Here is a 17,273-nt window from a genome sequence, read left to right as displayed (position 1 = left end):
AGACTAGAGATTATATTAAAATGTATGACTTTTAAAAAATTGATCTTCATGTAATTCAAGTTGTTCCATGAATGTAAGTTAACTAATTTTCCTAGCTATTTTAACTCTTTCAATCTATGAGATGCTATTTAATTCAGTCATATAAAATAGAATAATTTCTCTCAGATAAATAAAATTATGCAGTGGCATTGTATCTAAGTAGCATGTAGTGCAGAGTGTGTTTTGAATTGATTGTCCTGATACCAATAGTGGAGAGTGCTCTGGGTCTGGAGAGAGAGCTCCCCAGTTCTCTGCAGTAGATGGCTATACCACAGGGATTATGGGAAGTGGACAAAGAGTCAACCTCTATCTAAATAAAGTATGCTTTGTTTGAGACTCACACACTCCTACTCCCTAGGATTGCCCTCTAAAATGTTCACTGAATTCTGTTTTGTTATCTGAGCACTGCTGTATTTGAAGAGAAATTGAAGTGTAAAGAAATGTTGGCCCTAGAAAGATTACTTGTCTAAAGCCTTTTCCAGCAGTTATTTGCTGATAAATAATGAGATTCAGAATTCCCTAGAACATCTTTTAATTTTTGGTGGGGTGCTTCGATAACTAGACCATGAACTTAATTTATAAAAATTTGCATAATATTATGCTTTTTAAATCAATTTATGCAACATATCTGACATATTTTCAATCTTCAGAGAGCATATTTACAGTTACTTTGCAAAACCAGTTTAAAAAATATTTTACTTCTGACACTAAGATGCCTTTGCCTCAGATCTATATAAATTTTATTAAGTATTTCTACTTGGTCTTCCCAGTGGAAACCATGAACAGCCTACAGCATTTTTTCTGACTTTCACTTTCTAAGCAGTATTTTGCTACTAGACTGGAAAATGAGTGAAGAACTAATTGGGAAAAAAAAAAAAAACAGCATCTCTCTATTTTCCAGCTCAGTAAGATCCCTAAATGTTACATAAATTCTAAATGGTACAGCATGTAATATTTGAAAAGTGCTTTGGAGTTGAACACTAGATAAGTCTATTTCTTTTTGCAGAGAAAATTGTTTGAAAATCTAGAGGACATTTCAAACTGTATTATAAAACCGCAAGTATGTAATTATCTCACAGCCATTTTTTATTTTGTTCAGAGCAGTTTGGTAATTGAATAATACATACTCATTATGGGAAAAATTCAGTTTCTCCTTATAAGTAGTCATCTCTATGAGTAATCACCTCTTTTTCTGCTTCTCTGAACATAGTTTTGACTGGAATTTAGTTGTTTATATTTTGGGGAAGGTGATGGAATACCTATGCCATGTACAAGATATAGTAGGAACTGAAGTTTTGTTTGTTTTGTTTTCTATTTCACTTTTTTTAGAGAGACAGAGAAAGTGTGGGTGGGGAGTGGGTAGAGGGAGAAAGAGAGAATCGTAAGCAGGCTCCACGCTCAGCATGGAGCCCAGTACAGGGCTTGATCGCATGACCCTGGGATCATGACCTGAGCTGAAATCAAGAGTAGGACCCTCAACTGACTGAGCCACCCAGGTGCCCTGGGACTTGTTTTTCCTTTTATTTTTAGAGTCTCACAGACAGTTTTGAACATCCAAAAACTTCAATGTATGTTGGGATTAACTCTCCAAATGCTTGACAGAAATGTACTTAGAGTTAACTTAGGCTATATCATGCCAGGAGAGTTTGGGAAGATGATATTCTTTGTAGTTCCACTCCAGATTGAAATATACCAAAAAAAAAAAACCTCTGATTTGTATAGATTAGTGAACAGAGCTCTAGAGAAAGAAAACCATGATATCTTAACATACTGCTTTTGACTCTTCCTCTATTATTATTATTATCATTTTTTTTTAGTGTTTGCTTGGCCCTTCAATATAAATTATTTCTCTGACATGTTGATAGGAATGTTGCCAAAATTTTAGTTGAAATATTTTTATATTACCTGCAGCAGCTTTTATACACACCTAATTTTCTCAATTTAGTCTATATTTGTATACTACCAACAAATATACATGCATACATACATATATACATAACTCTTACTCTATGATCCAGCTATCGTGTTCCATGTTTGTTCATTTGTTTGTTTCCAAATGAAGTGAAAGCTTATGTCCATACAAAAACCTACGCACAGATGTTTATAGCAGCTTTATTCATGATTGCCAAAGTTTGGAAGCAACTAAGATGTCCTTCAGTAGATGATGGGTAAGTAAATTGTGGTACATCCAGACAATGGAATATTATTCAGTGCTAAAAAGAAATGAACTATCAAGCCAATGAAAATACGTGAAGGAACCATATGTTGACTAACTTGGATTATAAATAAAAAAAATTAAAAGAATATATTATTCATTATTTAATCTTTATCTGTTGAGATTTTATCTTTCCAAATAAAATACTGCGTAATGAAATGTTCACTTATGCTGTTTTTTCATTGCTGGTTGTTTTGAAATAAACTTATTTTTGAAAATAAACTTATTTTTTGGGTAAAAAAAAAACAACAAGAAAATATATGAGGGAACTTAATTGTATATTGCTAAGTGAAAGAAGCCAATTCACTTATGCTGTTTTTTCATTGCTGGTTGTTTCCCGATTTTGAAATAAACATTATTTTTTGGATACAAAAAAAAAAAAAACAAAAAAAAAACAAACAAACAAGAAAATATATGGAGGAACTTAATTGTATATTGCTAAGTGAAAGAAGCCAATCTGAAAAGGCTACATATATGATTTCAGCTATACGGCATTTTGGAAAAAGCAAAACTATGGAGACAGTAACATGATAAATGTTTACCTGAGGCTCCAGGGGAGGGAGAGAGGGATGCATAGGTGGAACACACGGGACTTTAGGGCAGTAAAACTATTCTGTATGATACTGTAATGGTGAATATGTGTCATTGCGCCTTTGTCAAAACCCATAGAATGTACAGTACAAACTGAATTTTAATGTAAACTATGGATTTTAGTTAATAACTTATTAATATTAGCTTATCAATTATAACAAACATATTATTCCAATGCAAGAAGTTAATAGGGGTAACTGATAGGAAAGTTTTTGCTTGATTTTTCTGTAAACTTAAAATGTCCCTCAAAGTCTATTTTTTTAAGTGTATTTGAATTTAAGCTACACTATTAGACATGTGATCTTGGGGATTATAATTAACCCTGTAATTTTTGTACAGTTTTTATAACCTTTAATATAAGAAAAATAATATTTGCACATTGAGTTTTTATGAAAATTAAATGAAAATGCATTAAAAATATGTGACTGTGTTTAGTACATACTAAGTGTTCAATCAGTGATAGCCAGGCCTATTATTATGATAATACACTCAACTGATGTGTTTATAATGCTACAAAATAAGTGCTCTTTTACAGATTAATCATGTTTCAGCCACACATAAAATTTAAAAATTAGGAGAAACTTTTCCAAAATATCCTCTTCTCGCTGATGTTTTTCTGTTGCAAATATCAGATTGTCTAAACTGAGGGGGAATATTTTTCTCAGGCAGGAATAGATAGATAGATAGATAGATAGATAGATAGATAGATAGATACATACATACATACATACATACATACAACTAATCCTTCTGGTGATACAGAGCCAAGGGAGAGTGAATCTACTCTTAGCTTCCTATATGCTGACAAGTCACTTTTATCTACCTATTTTGTGGCTTATTCTCAGTTTTATTTTTCTTGATCTAAGATTATGGGAATTTACCTTCTATTAATTTTTAGGGGATTGAATCATATTCTGAAGCATGAGGCTATATTTGGCCTTTCCTTGCCTGAGCCCTGAGGTAACTGAACACCAAATCTGAAATTTAAAAATTAGAGAAAATCCAAAATCTAATACAACCACACAAATAACATTATATGTTATTTGGGAGAGAGACAGAGAGAGAGAGAGAGAGAGAGAGAGCGTGCGCACGAGCGCATGAACATGGGAGGGCCTGAGAGAGAGGGAGAGGAAAAATCCCCTGAGCCAAAATCAAGAATTGATGCCAAATAGTTCTCTCATTTTTCTTTTAAAATGTCATTCTCTGAAATACATGGTTCTGTGCTCTAAGTGAATTTTTAATGGCAAGAATTATAAAATTGTTTAAATAGGGAACATCTATTACAATTTGATTTCATTCTACCACTTTCTGTGTAACTCTTGATGTCTTAGTAATTTTTAGTAAATAGATGTGCAAATCACTTAATTGTTTTTATTTGAATATAGATTACACACAATGTTACATTAGTTTCAGGCATACAACATAGTGTTTCAGCTTCTCTATACCTTATGTTACGCTCACCACAGTGTAGCTACCTAGATATGCAATTAAATGTCATGGCAGCTTCTTAAGAATCAGAAGTGCAACGAGGTAAAAGATATATATTCATATTGCAATTGCATTTCATCTGCCCCCTTCATATATATAAATTAACATAACATGTATGTATGTAGCTTCCTTAAATGTTAGGGTGAAACAGTTGTTAAGTAGTGCACTTGTTGAGAAATGATATTGAAATTATATTATTTGATCTCTGGTTGAATCCCCAAAGAACTAGATAATTCATTTTTCCTAAAGTAACATTATTGATATCCCCCTCTATTATGGGCTGAATGTTTGCCTCCCCGAATTCAGATGTTGAAATGCTAACCTCCAATGTGATAGTATTTGGTTATGGGGTCTTTGGGAGGTAATTAGGGTTAGATGAGATCATGAGAGGGGGGCTTTCATGATGAAATTAGTGATCTTATTAGAAGAGACACCGGAGAGCTTTTGCTCCCTTTGTCTCTCTCCCCACACCCCTCCCCCCCACTTGTGTGCCAAAAGACATCAGGTGAGCACTCACTGAGGTGGCACCTGCCTAGAAGCCAAGAGAAGAGGCCTCAGAATGAACACACCTTGCTGGCCCCTTGATCTTACACTTCTAGTCTCCTGAACTATGGGAAACAAACTTCTGTTATTTAAGCACCTAGTCTTTGGCATTTTGTTGTGGCAGGATAGGTAGACTAATACTCCCAATGCCCAACACATTATAAAATTACTTATTTTCCGTAACTCTTATAACACATTATACATTTATTCATCCATTTTAAAAGTGGATTCATCCATTTTTGTTTCCTAGAAAATAATCTTCTAGGAACTTGTCTTACTTAATTTTAGACGTCTATTAGAACACCCGCTAATGTAGGTACTCAATAAATGCTGTGAAATAAATTCGTAAAAAAAAATCAAGATACTTGAACCAGCCTCTGCAGAATTACATTTATGGCTTAACTTTTAATACTTTATGGTCATTTCCCTCCTTCTTTGTCTTATACATATATCCTAAGAAGACTTCTAATAATAAAAAATCTTAATATTCCTTGAAAAGCATGTCTGTGCCTCCTTGGTTTATTATAGTAATTAAAAGAGAGAGAAAAAACCAGAGAAAGAGATAAATAAACAGAAAGAAGGAATGAGAGAATACTGTGCTTTTCCAAATAGAATAATATATTATGATAATATTGAAGTGAGCTTTTATGAACCCTCCTGTCAATTTAAAAATTAGAATATCGGTGATAACTTTGAAATTCACCACATGCTCCTCACAAATCCTTGGTCCCATCTTGCTGCTTATCCTCCAGGTTGCTAAGCTTACTTCATGTTTCCAACATACTGTCTTTCTGTCCTTTATTCTAATTTATTCCTTCACTTCTACCCTCTAACTTATAATACACTTTTTGATTGCTAATTTTAATTCTATATTTTTAAATGATCAGATTTAGCTTTTTTATATTCTTTATATAATTACAAAATGAAAAGTCTTTGAAAGTTTAAATCTGTGTTTTTTTCTGAAGCTCATTTATAAGATATACTTAAACAGTTATTTTTTACAAACTATATCTAAATTGTACCAAATTTGTGGTAATTTCTTCCAAAAGCAATTTAGGTTTGTTTTTTTACCAGGAGTGAATGGACACTGATGAGACCATTTTAGCATGCTACATGGGTCCTAGTTTAATGTAGGGCATCTGAGACCTGGCTTCTCCACATTGCTTCCAGCCACAGACTTAGTCTTATAATCCCAGAGCAGGTCTCCATTGCTGTAATCCTGGTTTTACGTTTGCTTATTGATCACAACTCAGGTCGTACCTTTTTAATTTGTTTTCTTTTTTTGTTTTTTGGCAAACCTAACAGTGCCTTAAACAATAGAAACAAAATGTTTCCCATTTCTTTTTTTATCCTGGGAAAGTTAACTCTTATTTTTTCTGCATTGCAGTGCTGTACCTTCTCTCTGTATATTTATCCAATTAGGTACAAACCACTAAAAAAGTATGCCCAGTTTCAGGAAAAAAATGCAAGACACATGCACACTCACACACATATATCTTGCAAAACTCCATTTATTTCTCCAAGGAATTTTCTGAGGCCCTACTCAAGGGAAACCATTGGATGCCTTTTGGGACAATCAAAAGATTTTCACTTACTATTTCTCATGATTTTTTTCCCTCAAAGAACACTCCCCTAACACCATGGAATATTTTGAATGGGTATTTTTCAGTCTTCCTGCTTTTAATGACCACAATGTAATAATAATGGAGACACAGGGCTCCCTCTTGGGTCTCTGTAGCTGGGAGAATTGAGTGTATTTGCTTCCCTTCCTGTAGTCCACCTTTTCCCTCAGCTTCCCTGGAACTAACTTCAAGTTTCTTTCCTAAAAAATTCTCATGTAGGAATGATAGTTTATTACTAGGTATCTTGGAATTTCATTTACATCTATACAGAGACTGATCCCTTTTTAAATGTCTGTACTTTCACAGTGAAGAAGTCCCTGAGCATTTCCTCCTTCCATTCCTCACCTCACTCTCATTCCCCACCAATTTCCTTCCTTCTCTTCCACTGCCAGGCCTATTGCCTTCCCTTGGGAAAATTCCACCTCTCCCATTGGAAGATACCATGTTCTTTAAACATTCTCACTTCTTTTCCTGTAGCAAAGTTGCTTTCCATTTCATGTGGTCTCCATTAAAAACTAATTGTCATGACCTTGTTTCACTTCTAATTATTTTTTTTAATATGTGAAATTTATTGTCAAATTGGTTTCCATACAGCACCCAGTGCTCATCCCAAAAGATGCCCTCCTCAATACCCATCACCCACCCTCCCCTTCCTCCCACCCCCCATCAACCTTCAGTTTGTTCTTAGTTTTTTAAGAGTCTCTTATGCTTTGGCTCTCTCCCACTCTAACCTCTATTTTTTTTTCCTTCCCCTCCCCCATGGGTTTCTGTTAAATTTCTCAGGATCCACATAAGAGTGAAAACATATGGTATCTGTCTTTATCTGTATGGCTTATTTCACTTAGCATCACACTCTCCAGTTCCATCCATGTTGCTACAAAGGGCCATATTTCGTTCTTTCTCATTGCCCTGTAGTACTCCATTGTGTATGTAAACCACAATTTCTTTATCCATTCATCAGTTGATGGACATTTAGGCTCTTTCCATAATTTGGCTATTGTTGAGAGTGCTGCTGTAAACATTGGGGTACAAGTGCCCCTATGCATCAGTACTCCTATATCCCTTGGGTAAATTCCTAGTAGTGCTGCTTCTGGGTCATAGGGTAGGTCTATTTTTAATTTTTTTTTTTAACGTTTTATTTATTTTTGAGACAGAGAGAGACAGAGCATGAACGGGGGAGGGGCAGAGAGAGAGGGAGACACAGAATCGGAAGCAGGCTCCAGGCTCTGAGCCATCAGCCCAGAGCCCGACGCAGGGCTCGAACTCACGGACCGTGAGATCGTGACCTGGCTGAAGTCAGACGCTTAACCGACTGCGCCACCCAGGCGCCCCTATTTTTAATTTTTTGAGGAACCTCCACACTGCTTTCCAGAGCGGCTGCACCAATTTGCATTCCCACCAAAAGTGCAAGAGGGTTCCCATTTCTCCACATCCTCTCCAGCATCTATAGTCTCCTGATTTGTTCATTTTGGCCACTCTGACTGGCGTGAGGTGATATCAGAGTGTGGTTTTGATTTGTATTTCCCTGATAAGGAGCGACGCTGAACATCTTTTCATGTGCCTGTTGGCCATCTGGATGTCTTCTTTAGAGAAGTGTCTATTCAGGTTTTCTGCCCATTTCTTCACTGGATTATTTGTTTTTTGGGTGTGCAGTTTGGTGAGCTCTTTATAGATTTTGGATACTAGCCCTTTGTCCGATATGTCATTTGCAAATATCTTTTCCCATTCCGTTGGTTGCCTTTTAGTTTTGTTGGTTGTTTCCTTTGCAGTGCAGAAGCTTTTTATCTTCATGAGGTCCCAATAGTTCATTTTTTCTTTAATTCCCTTGCCTTCGGGGATGTGTCAAGTAAGAAATTGCTGTGGCTGAGGTCAGAGAGGTCTTTTCCTGCTTTCTCCTCTAGGGTTTTGATGGTTTCCTGTCTCACATTTAGGTCCTTTATCCATTTTGAGTTTATTTTTGTGAATGGTGTAATAAAGTGGTCTAGTTTCATTCTTCTGCATATTGCTGTCCAGTTCTCCCAGCACCATTTGTTAAAGAGACTGTCTTTTTTCCATTGGATGTTCTTTCCTGCTTTGTCAAAGATGAGTTGCCCATACGTTTGTGGGTCTAGTTCTGGGGTTTCTATTCTATTCCATTGGTCTATGTGTCTGTTTTGGTGCCAATACCATGCTGTCTTGATGATGACAGCTTTGTAGTAGAGGCTAAAGTCTGGGATTGTGATGCCTCCTACTTTGGTCTTCTTCTTCAAAATTACTTTGGCTCTTCGGGGCCTTTAGTGCTTCCATATGAATTTTAGGATTGCTTGTTCTAGCTTTGAGAAGAATGCTGGTGCAATTTTGATTGGGATTGCATTGAATGTGTAGATAGCTTTGGGTAGTATTGACATTTTAACAATATTTATTCTTCCAACCCATGAGAATGGAATGTTTTTCCATTTCTTTATATCTTCTTCAATTTCCTTCATAAGCTTTCTATAGTTTTCAGCATACAGATCTTTTACATCTTTGGTTAGATTTACTCCTAGGTATTTTATGCTTCTTGATGCAATTGTGAATGGGATCAGTTTCTTGATTTGTCTTTCTGTTGCTTCATTATTAGTGTATAAGAGTGCATCTGATTTCTGTACATTGATTTTGTATCCTGCAACTTTGCTGAATTCACGTATCAGTTCCAGCAGACTTTTGGTGGAGTCTGTTGGATTTTCCATGTATAATATCATGTCATCTGCAAAAAGTGAAAGCTTGACTTCATCTTTGCCAATTTTGATGCCTTTGATTTACTTTTGTTGTCTGATTGCTGATGCTAGCACTTCCAACACTATGTTAAACAACAGCGGTGAGAGTGGACATCCCTGTCGAGTTCCTGATCTCAGGGGGAAAGCTCTCAGTTTTTCCCCATTGAGGATGAAAAGCTGAGGGCTTTTCATAAATGGCTTTTATGATCTTTAAGTATGTTCCTTCTATCCCTACTTTCTCAAGGGTTTTTATTAAGAAAGGATGCTGAATTTTGTCAAATGCTTTTTCTGCATCGATTGACAGGATCATATGGTTCTTATCTTTTCTTTTATTAATGTGATGTATCACGTTGATTGATTTGCGAATGTTGAACCAGCCCTGCATCCCAGGAATGAATCCCACTTGATCATGGTGAATAATTATTTTTATAAGCTGTTGAATTCAATTTGCTAGTATTTTGTTGACAATTTTTGCATCCATATTCATCAGGGATATTGGCCTGTAGTTCTCTTTTTTTATTGGGTGTCTGTCTGGTTTAGGAATCAAAGTAATACTGGCTTCATATAATGAGTCTGGAAGTTTTCCTTCCCTTTCTATTTTTTGGAGTAGCTTGAGAAGGATAGATATTATCTCTGCTTTAAATGTCTGGTAGAATTCTCCAGGGAAGCCATCTGGTCCTGGACTCTTATTTGTTGGGATATTTTTGATAACTTATTCAATTTCTTCACTGGTTATGGGTCTGTGTAAGCTTTCTATTTCCTCCTGATTGAGTTTTGGAAGTGTGTGAGTGTTTAGGAATTTGTCCATTTCTTCCAGGTTGTCCAGTTTGTTGGCATATAATTTTTCATAGTATTCCCTGATAATTGCTTGTATCTCTGAGGGATTGGTTGTCATAATTCCATTTTCATTCATGATTTTATCTATTTTGATCCTCTCCCTTTTCTTTTTGAGAAGCCTGGCTAGAGGCTTATCAATTTTGTTTATTTTTTCAAAAAACCAACTCTTGGCTTCATTGATCTTCTCTACGTTTTTTTTTAGATTCTATATTGTTTATTTCTGCTCTGATCTTTATTATTTCTCTTCTTCTGCTGGGTTTGGGGTGTCTTTGCTGCTCTGCTCTATTTCCTTTAGGTGTGCTGTTAGATTTTGTATTTGGGATTTTTCTTGTTTCTTGAGGTAGGCCTGGATTGCAATGTATTTTCCTCTCAGGACTGCCTTCGCTGCATCCCAAAATGTTTGGATTGTTGTATTTTCATTTTCATTTGTTTCCATATATTTTTACATTTCTTCTCTAATTGCCTGGTTGACCCATTCATTCTTTAGTAGGGTGTTCTTTCACCTCCATGCTTTTGGAGGTTTTCCAGAATTTTTCCTGTGGTTGATTTCAAGCTTCATAGCATTGTGGTCTGAAAGTATGCATGGTATGATCTCAATTCTTGTATACTTATGAAGGGCTGTTTTGTGACCCAGTATGTGACCTATCTTGGAGAATGTTCCATGTGCACTCTAGAAGAAAGTATATTCTGTTGCTTTGGGATGCAGAGTTCTAAATAGATCTGTCAAGTCCATCTGATCCAATGTCTCATTCAGGGCCTTTGTTTCTTTATTGACCATGTGTCTAGATGATCTATCCATTGTTGTAAGTGGGGTATTAAAGTCCCCTGCAATTACAACATTCTTATCAACAAGGTTGCTTATGTTTGTGAGTAATTGTTTTATATAATTGGGGTCTCCCGTATTCAGCACATGGACATTTATAATTGTTAGTTCTTCTTGATGGATAGACTCTGTAACAATGATTATATAATGCCCTTCATCTCTTGTTACAGCCTTTAATTTAGAGTCTAGTTTGTCTGATGTAAGTATGGCTACTCCAGCTTTCTTTTGACTTCCAGTAGCATGATAAATAGTTCTCCATCGCCTCACTTTCAATATGAAGGTGTCCTCAGGTCTAAAATGAGTCTCTTGTAGACAGCATATAGATGGGTATTGGTTTTTTTTTTTTTATCCATTCTGATACCCTATGTCTTTTGCTTGGTGCATTTAGTCCATTTACATTGTGTTATTATAGAAAGATACGGGTTTAGAGTCATTGTGATGTCTGTATGTTTTATGCTTGTAGCGATGTCTCTGGTACTTTGTCTCACAGGATCCCCCTTAGGATCTCTTGTAGGGCTGGTTTAGTGGTGATGAATTCCTTCAGTTTTTGTTTGTTTGGGAAGACCTTTGTCTCTCCTTCTATTCTAAATGACAGATTTGCTGGATAGAGGATTCTCGACTGCATATTTTTTCTGTTCATCACATTGAAGATTTCCTGCCATTCCTTTCTGGCCTGCCAAGTTTCAGTAGAGAGATTGGTCATGAGTCTTATAAGTCTCCCTTTTTATGTTAGAGCACTTTTATCCCTAGCTGCTTTCAGAATTTTCTCTTTATCCTTGTATTTTGCCAGTTTCACTATGATATGTCGTGCAGAAGATCAATTCAAGTTACATCTGAAGGGAGTTCTCTGCCTCTTGGATTTCAGTGCCTTTTTCCTTCCCCAGATCAGGGAAGTTCTCAGCTATTATTTCTTCAAGTACACCTTCAGCACCTTTCCCTCTCTCTTCCTCCTCTGGAATACCAATTATGCGTAGATTATTTCTCTTTAGTACATCACTTAGTTCTCTAATTTTCCCCTCATACTCCTGGATTTTCTGTTTTTCTCAGCTTCTTCTTTTTCCATAATTTTATCTTCTAGTTCACCTATTCTCTTCTCTGCCTCTTCAATCCGAGATGTGGTCGTCTCCATTTTATTTTGCAGCTCATTAATAGCATTTTTAACTCCTCCTGGCTGTTCCTTAGTCCCTTGATCTCTGTAGCAATAGATTCTCTGCTGTACTTTATACTGTTTTCAAGCCCAGCGATTAATTTTATGACTATTATTCTAAATTCACTTTCTCTTATATTTAAATCGTTTTTGATCAGTTAGTTAGTTGTCGTTATTTCCTGGAGGTTTTTTTGAGGGGAATTCTTCCGTTTCGTCATTTTGGATAGTCCCTGGAGTGGTACAGAACTGCCAGGCACTTTCCCTGTGCTGTCTGGAATAACTTGCGGTGGTGGGCGGGGCCGTAGTCAGATCTGATGTCTGCCCCCAGCCCACCGCTGGGGCCACAGTCAGACCAGTGTGTACCTTGTCTTCCCCTCTCCTAGGGGCGGGGCTCACTGTGGGGTGGCGTGGCCCGTCTGGGCTACTTGGACACTGCCAGGCATGTGGTTCTGGGGATCTGGGGTATTAGCTGGTCTGGATTGGCAAGGTGCACAAGGGTGGAAGGGGGAGGCTCAGCTTGCTTTTCCATCTGCGTTTTCTTTCAGAGATCTGCTTTGGGAGGGGCCCTGCTGCACCGGGAGGGAGTTAGAGCTGCCACCAGAGGGATGGATCCGCAGAAGCACAGCATTGGGTGTTTGCGTGGTGCAAGCAAGTTCCCTGGCAGGAATAGGTTCCCTTTGGGATTTTGGCTGGGATTTGGCTGGGGCGAGGGAGATGGCGCTGGCGAGTGCCTTTGTTCCCCGCCAAGCTAAGCTCTGTCATCCGGGGCTCAACAACTCTCCCTCCCGTTGTCCATTGTCCTCCAGCCCTCCCGTTCTCTGAGCAGAGCTGTTAACTTACAACCTTCCAGATGTTAAGTCCCGCTTGCTGTCAGAACACACTCCTTCTGGCCCTTCTGCTTTTGCAAGCCAGACTCGGGGCCTCTGCTTGGCTGGCGGGCTGCCCCTCCGCCCCGCTCCCTCCCGCTAGTCCCTGTAGCACGCACCGCCTCTCTGCTCTTCCTACCCTCTTCCGTGGGCCTCTCGTCTACGCTTGGCTCTGGAGAATCTGTTCTGCTAGTCTTCTGCCGATTTTCTGGGTTATTTAGGCAGGTGTGGGTGGAATCTAAGTGATCCGCAGGATGTGGTGAGCCCAGCGTCCTCCTAAGCCACCATCTTCCCTCTGTTTCACCTCTAATTAGAGAGGTCAGCTGTTGGGATGATAAGATGCATAAGGATGCGATAGGGTTGTTAGGCCCTCTTTCCCCGGGCTATGATTAATGAGTCTCTCCCTTTGACAATTCTCAATATTCTCACCACTGAGTACTGAGGCCTTCCACATTTTTTTTTGTAAGTTACTTTATTAAAGCCACATTCCATTTCTCCTGGAGGAAAAAAAAAAAAGTAAGAAGAACACATTTTGCTGTTGGTAAGACTTTGTACTTAAAGAAAAATAGATTTATTTCACTGATAGATTTCACATCTTCCTGTTGTTTTCTTTTTCTTTTTCTTTTTTTTTTTTTCTGGGATTGACAGAGGCACAAAATAATTTCATTATTGGTGACATCCTTTGTTAAAAGAAATGATTATAATTTCTATTAATATCTTCTGATTCCTTCGTTCCAGGAGAGTAGAGGAGCTGTTCATTTCTCAAGCAATGCTTATTACTAAATAACACTACTCCCTACCTAAGGCCACCCGGTTACAAGTTACCACTCATTCTCGAGTTCTCCTCCTCAGCCCTTGCTTTGCTCCTTCCTCCTCCTGACATAAAACTGTTCTCTAAACCTGAGGATTCTCTCCTTCTCTGGTCATTGGATAGTCAAGTAACCAAACCCAAGTTGTCATAGATAAATATCTTCTGATAGTTTTGTGTAGCCCTATAGGCAGACCTTGAGGATTGCTATGAATTAGCCTGATTTGTTCCACAAGTAGGTTTTAAAACATTTCTCTCTAAGCAATCATAGGTAATCATGGACATTCTTAGTGTAATATATATATATATATATATATATATATATATATATATATATATCCATATTGATAGTAAAGTGAAAAATATTTCCATTATGAAAAAAATACTTATATTTATAAAACTATTAACACTCTACTTCTTTGCAGACACTTTGAATTAATGTTCACTGTTCTCAAGGCTGCTGTTTGCATTCTGCATGTACTTTCTAAGTTTTCCTCTTTAATTATAGACTCTCAGCAGTGGCATATGCATGGACCTTATAAATAATGATGATTCTAGGCACAGAAAAATATAGAAGTAAAATTGTTGTATATATATAAAATATTTTGTTTACTGTATTATAGAGTGCATGGTTTGTGTTGTTTTCATTATTCAATGTACTCACTATGTCATTAGATCTCCCTCAGATGCTTTCTACAGGTCAGAATTTAAAACGGTCAACAGGGAGTGACCCTGAGGTGATAGGTTTGTAGAATTTGAGAACAGGCACATAGGTGTACATCTAGGTTATATTAAGACTGATTAAATTACAGCTAACACATTTTGGAGTATACAGAATCTGCCTTACACAATTTTAGTTACATATTCTATTGCTAATTGAGTAATGATTATCTTTCTATTTGATACATTATGTATTTTGCAATATCTTTTTACAGCAGTGGGTTTTCAACCTGGAGTCCCTGCATAGCAGCATCAGTATTACCAGGGAACTTTTCAGAAAGGCAGGCCTTCAGTGCTGCTCCAAACGCCAGACTGGAATGGGAAACCCAGGGATAGGTTTCCAACAATTTGTGTATTAACAGCCCTCCAAGTTAATCTATTGCATGAAATTTGAGAACCACTGGTTTAGTGCTATCCAAATCTAAATTATCAAGTTTTTTTTTTTTTTTTCTGTGAAGAAAATCATTAATCTTTTTCTGGTTACTCTTTCTATCCTTTGAAATCCTATGTAAGACCATCTCTTTTATGAAATGTAGGTTTGAAAGTCTTGCATAAAAATCACTCCAAAGCATGAGAAGCCCTACACAGTTAAAAATATAGCTGAAAACAGGTTTATTTTATTCCCAGAAGTTTATTTTTGTTTAATTTATAATCTTTAAGTGTAACCTTTTATTTCCAACAAGAACCCAACTTACCCAACATTATCTACAGTATCCCATGCTTCAAGTATCTTTGTGTTCTCTTATCCCTACACTCTAATTGTCAGAGTCTACTCACCTAGCTGTTGATTTGGAAAAACTATATAGCTACAAGATAATTTATGGTTTCAAGTTAAGGAAAAGTGAAAATGCATCAAGATGATTATCTGAATCAAATTATCTACTTCTCCTTCCTACTAAAATTTATTAATATGTTAATACATATATGAGCATATTCATAAAGGTTCTGAAAAGACAAGATGGTTGATTTCAAGGGAATTGCATATTACAGTAAATAAAAGAGCATGGAAAATGGTGTAGTTTAAGTACAAAAAACTAAAATAAGAGATTTTCTTCAAAGGATACCCTGAAATTTTTGAATTCAGAAGTCATCAATTAAAGCAAGAAGGAGATCAGCAATTTAATCAGAATGTTAGTCAAACCATTCTTCTTCTATTAACACTGAACAGAAGTTAGCAATGGCATTTGTCTTCCAGGTAAAAACCACACCTAGATTCTAAACAAAGTCCTTGACCTTACTGGGAAATGTTGTAATATGAATTTTGGGGCTCAAGAAAATAGAGCACATTTTGACATATTTTTTCATGGGGCATCCATAGAGGAAGAATAAAGGGAGATAGAAGGATGACATTCTGTTCTCTGAGGCAGTTGTACTGATAAACAAGATATTAGGAAAGACATTTAAATAGCTTACAAAGGCGCCTAAATGGCTCAGTGGAGCGTGAACCCTACTTAAGATTCTAACTCTCTCTTCCTCTGCTCCTCTCCTCCATTTGTGTTCTCTCTCATTCTTTAAAATAATAGATAGATAAATAGATAGACCCATAGATAGATAGCTTACAGTCACCATAAGATAAGGAAACAAGCTTGTTCAACCCCACATCTTGTCTCTCCCCAACAATGGCTAGAAGCAGGCCGCTGACATCAGTGCTGGTTATTAAAATCTTCTGTTTCAACATAAAACCCAACCTACCATGCTATGCTTTAGGATGTTGAAGCTGGGGCTCTGCAAATGACAAAGTTACTGTGCCAGCTGGCTCCCTCATAAAATTTTCCATTGTGGGGTTCTGAATAGACATTATGATGCCAGAAAGACGTGACTGGCAATTTTCTTTGAGCTTCTAGTTCCCCACCTTGTCACCCCAAAATAATTTTTCACTCTTGAGTGCAACAAAATGCCCACTCAGAGATACGAAAGCCACTTAGGTAGCATTTCCTTCTCAGTGATTGGGATCCCAGCAACATGGAAATCCTCCTCTAACTCTATCAATAGAAGAATGGATTGAAACTTGTGGATATGTGCAACAGAACGCTACACACAACTGAAAAAGAATTGACAACTGCCACATGGGTAAATCATACAGACATTTTGTTGAGTGAAAGAAACTAGATATAAAATATATATTTATTCAATTTGTATTTAGTTCAGGAATAGACAGAAATAATCTATGTTGACAAAGGTCATAATAGTGTTTTCTTCAACAGGATATGTAAGGCAAGGAGCATGTAGGAAACATCTGGAGTTTTGAAAATATGTTGTAAATATTTATCTGAGTGGTAGTTGTACAGGTACCTACATATGTAAAATGGTGTGGGTTAACTGTGCTCTGTGTTTATAATTAGTAGACTTTATGCACTGATGCATATATATATATATATATATATATATATAGCCACAAAATCAAGACAAAATAAAATAATAATTATTATAAGTAGTATGGCTTATGTGTTCACACTGGATTACAAATATAAATGGAAGGAGTCAACACTAGGGGAAGTAGTTCCAAACTCAAAAATCCCAAGGAAAGTAGAATGATATTGAAAATGTAAAACAAATAAATCTCAGGAGGGGCACCTAGGTGGCCCAGTTGGTTAAGCATCTGACTCTTGATTTCAGCTCAGGTCACGATCTCATGATTTATGACATCAAGCCCCACATTGGGCTCTCTCTCCCTCTCTCTCTGTCCCTCCCCGTCTTGTACTCTCTCTCCTTCTCTCTGTCATAATAAATAAACATTTGAAAAAATTAACTAAAGAAAACACAAAAGATTATCATATACTCAGACATGTTCAAGTGGTTATTAGTTCTATATTTTGCCCCACTCTTGAATGCTAGTTCA

This window comes from Prionailurus bengalensis, chromosome B1, assembly GCF_016509475.1.
Source record: "Prionailurus bengalensis isolate Pbe53 chromosome B1, Fcat_Pben_1.1_paternal_pri, whole genome shotgun sequence".
Lineage (NCBI taxonomy): Eukaryota > Metazoa > Chordata > Mammalia > Carnivora > Felidae > Prionailurus > Prionailurus bengalensis.
This window is presented reverse-complemented; position numbering follows the sequence as displayed.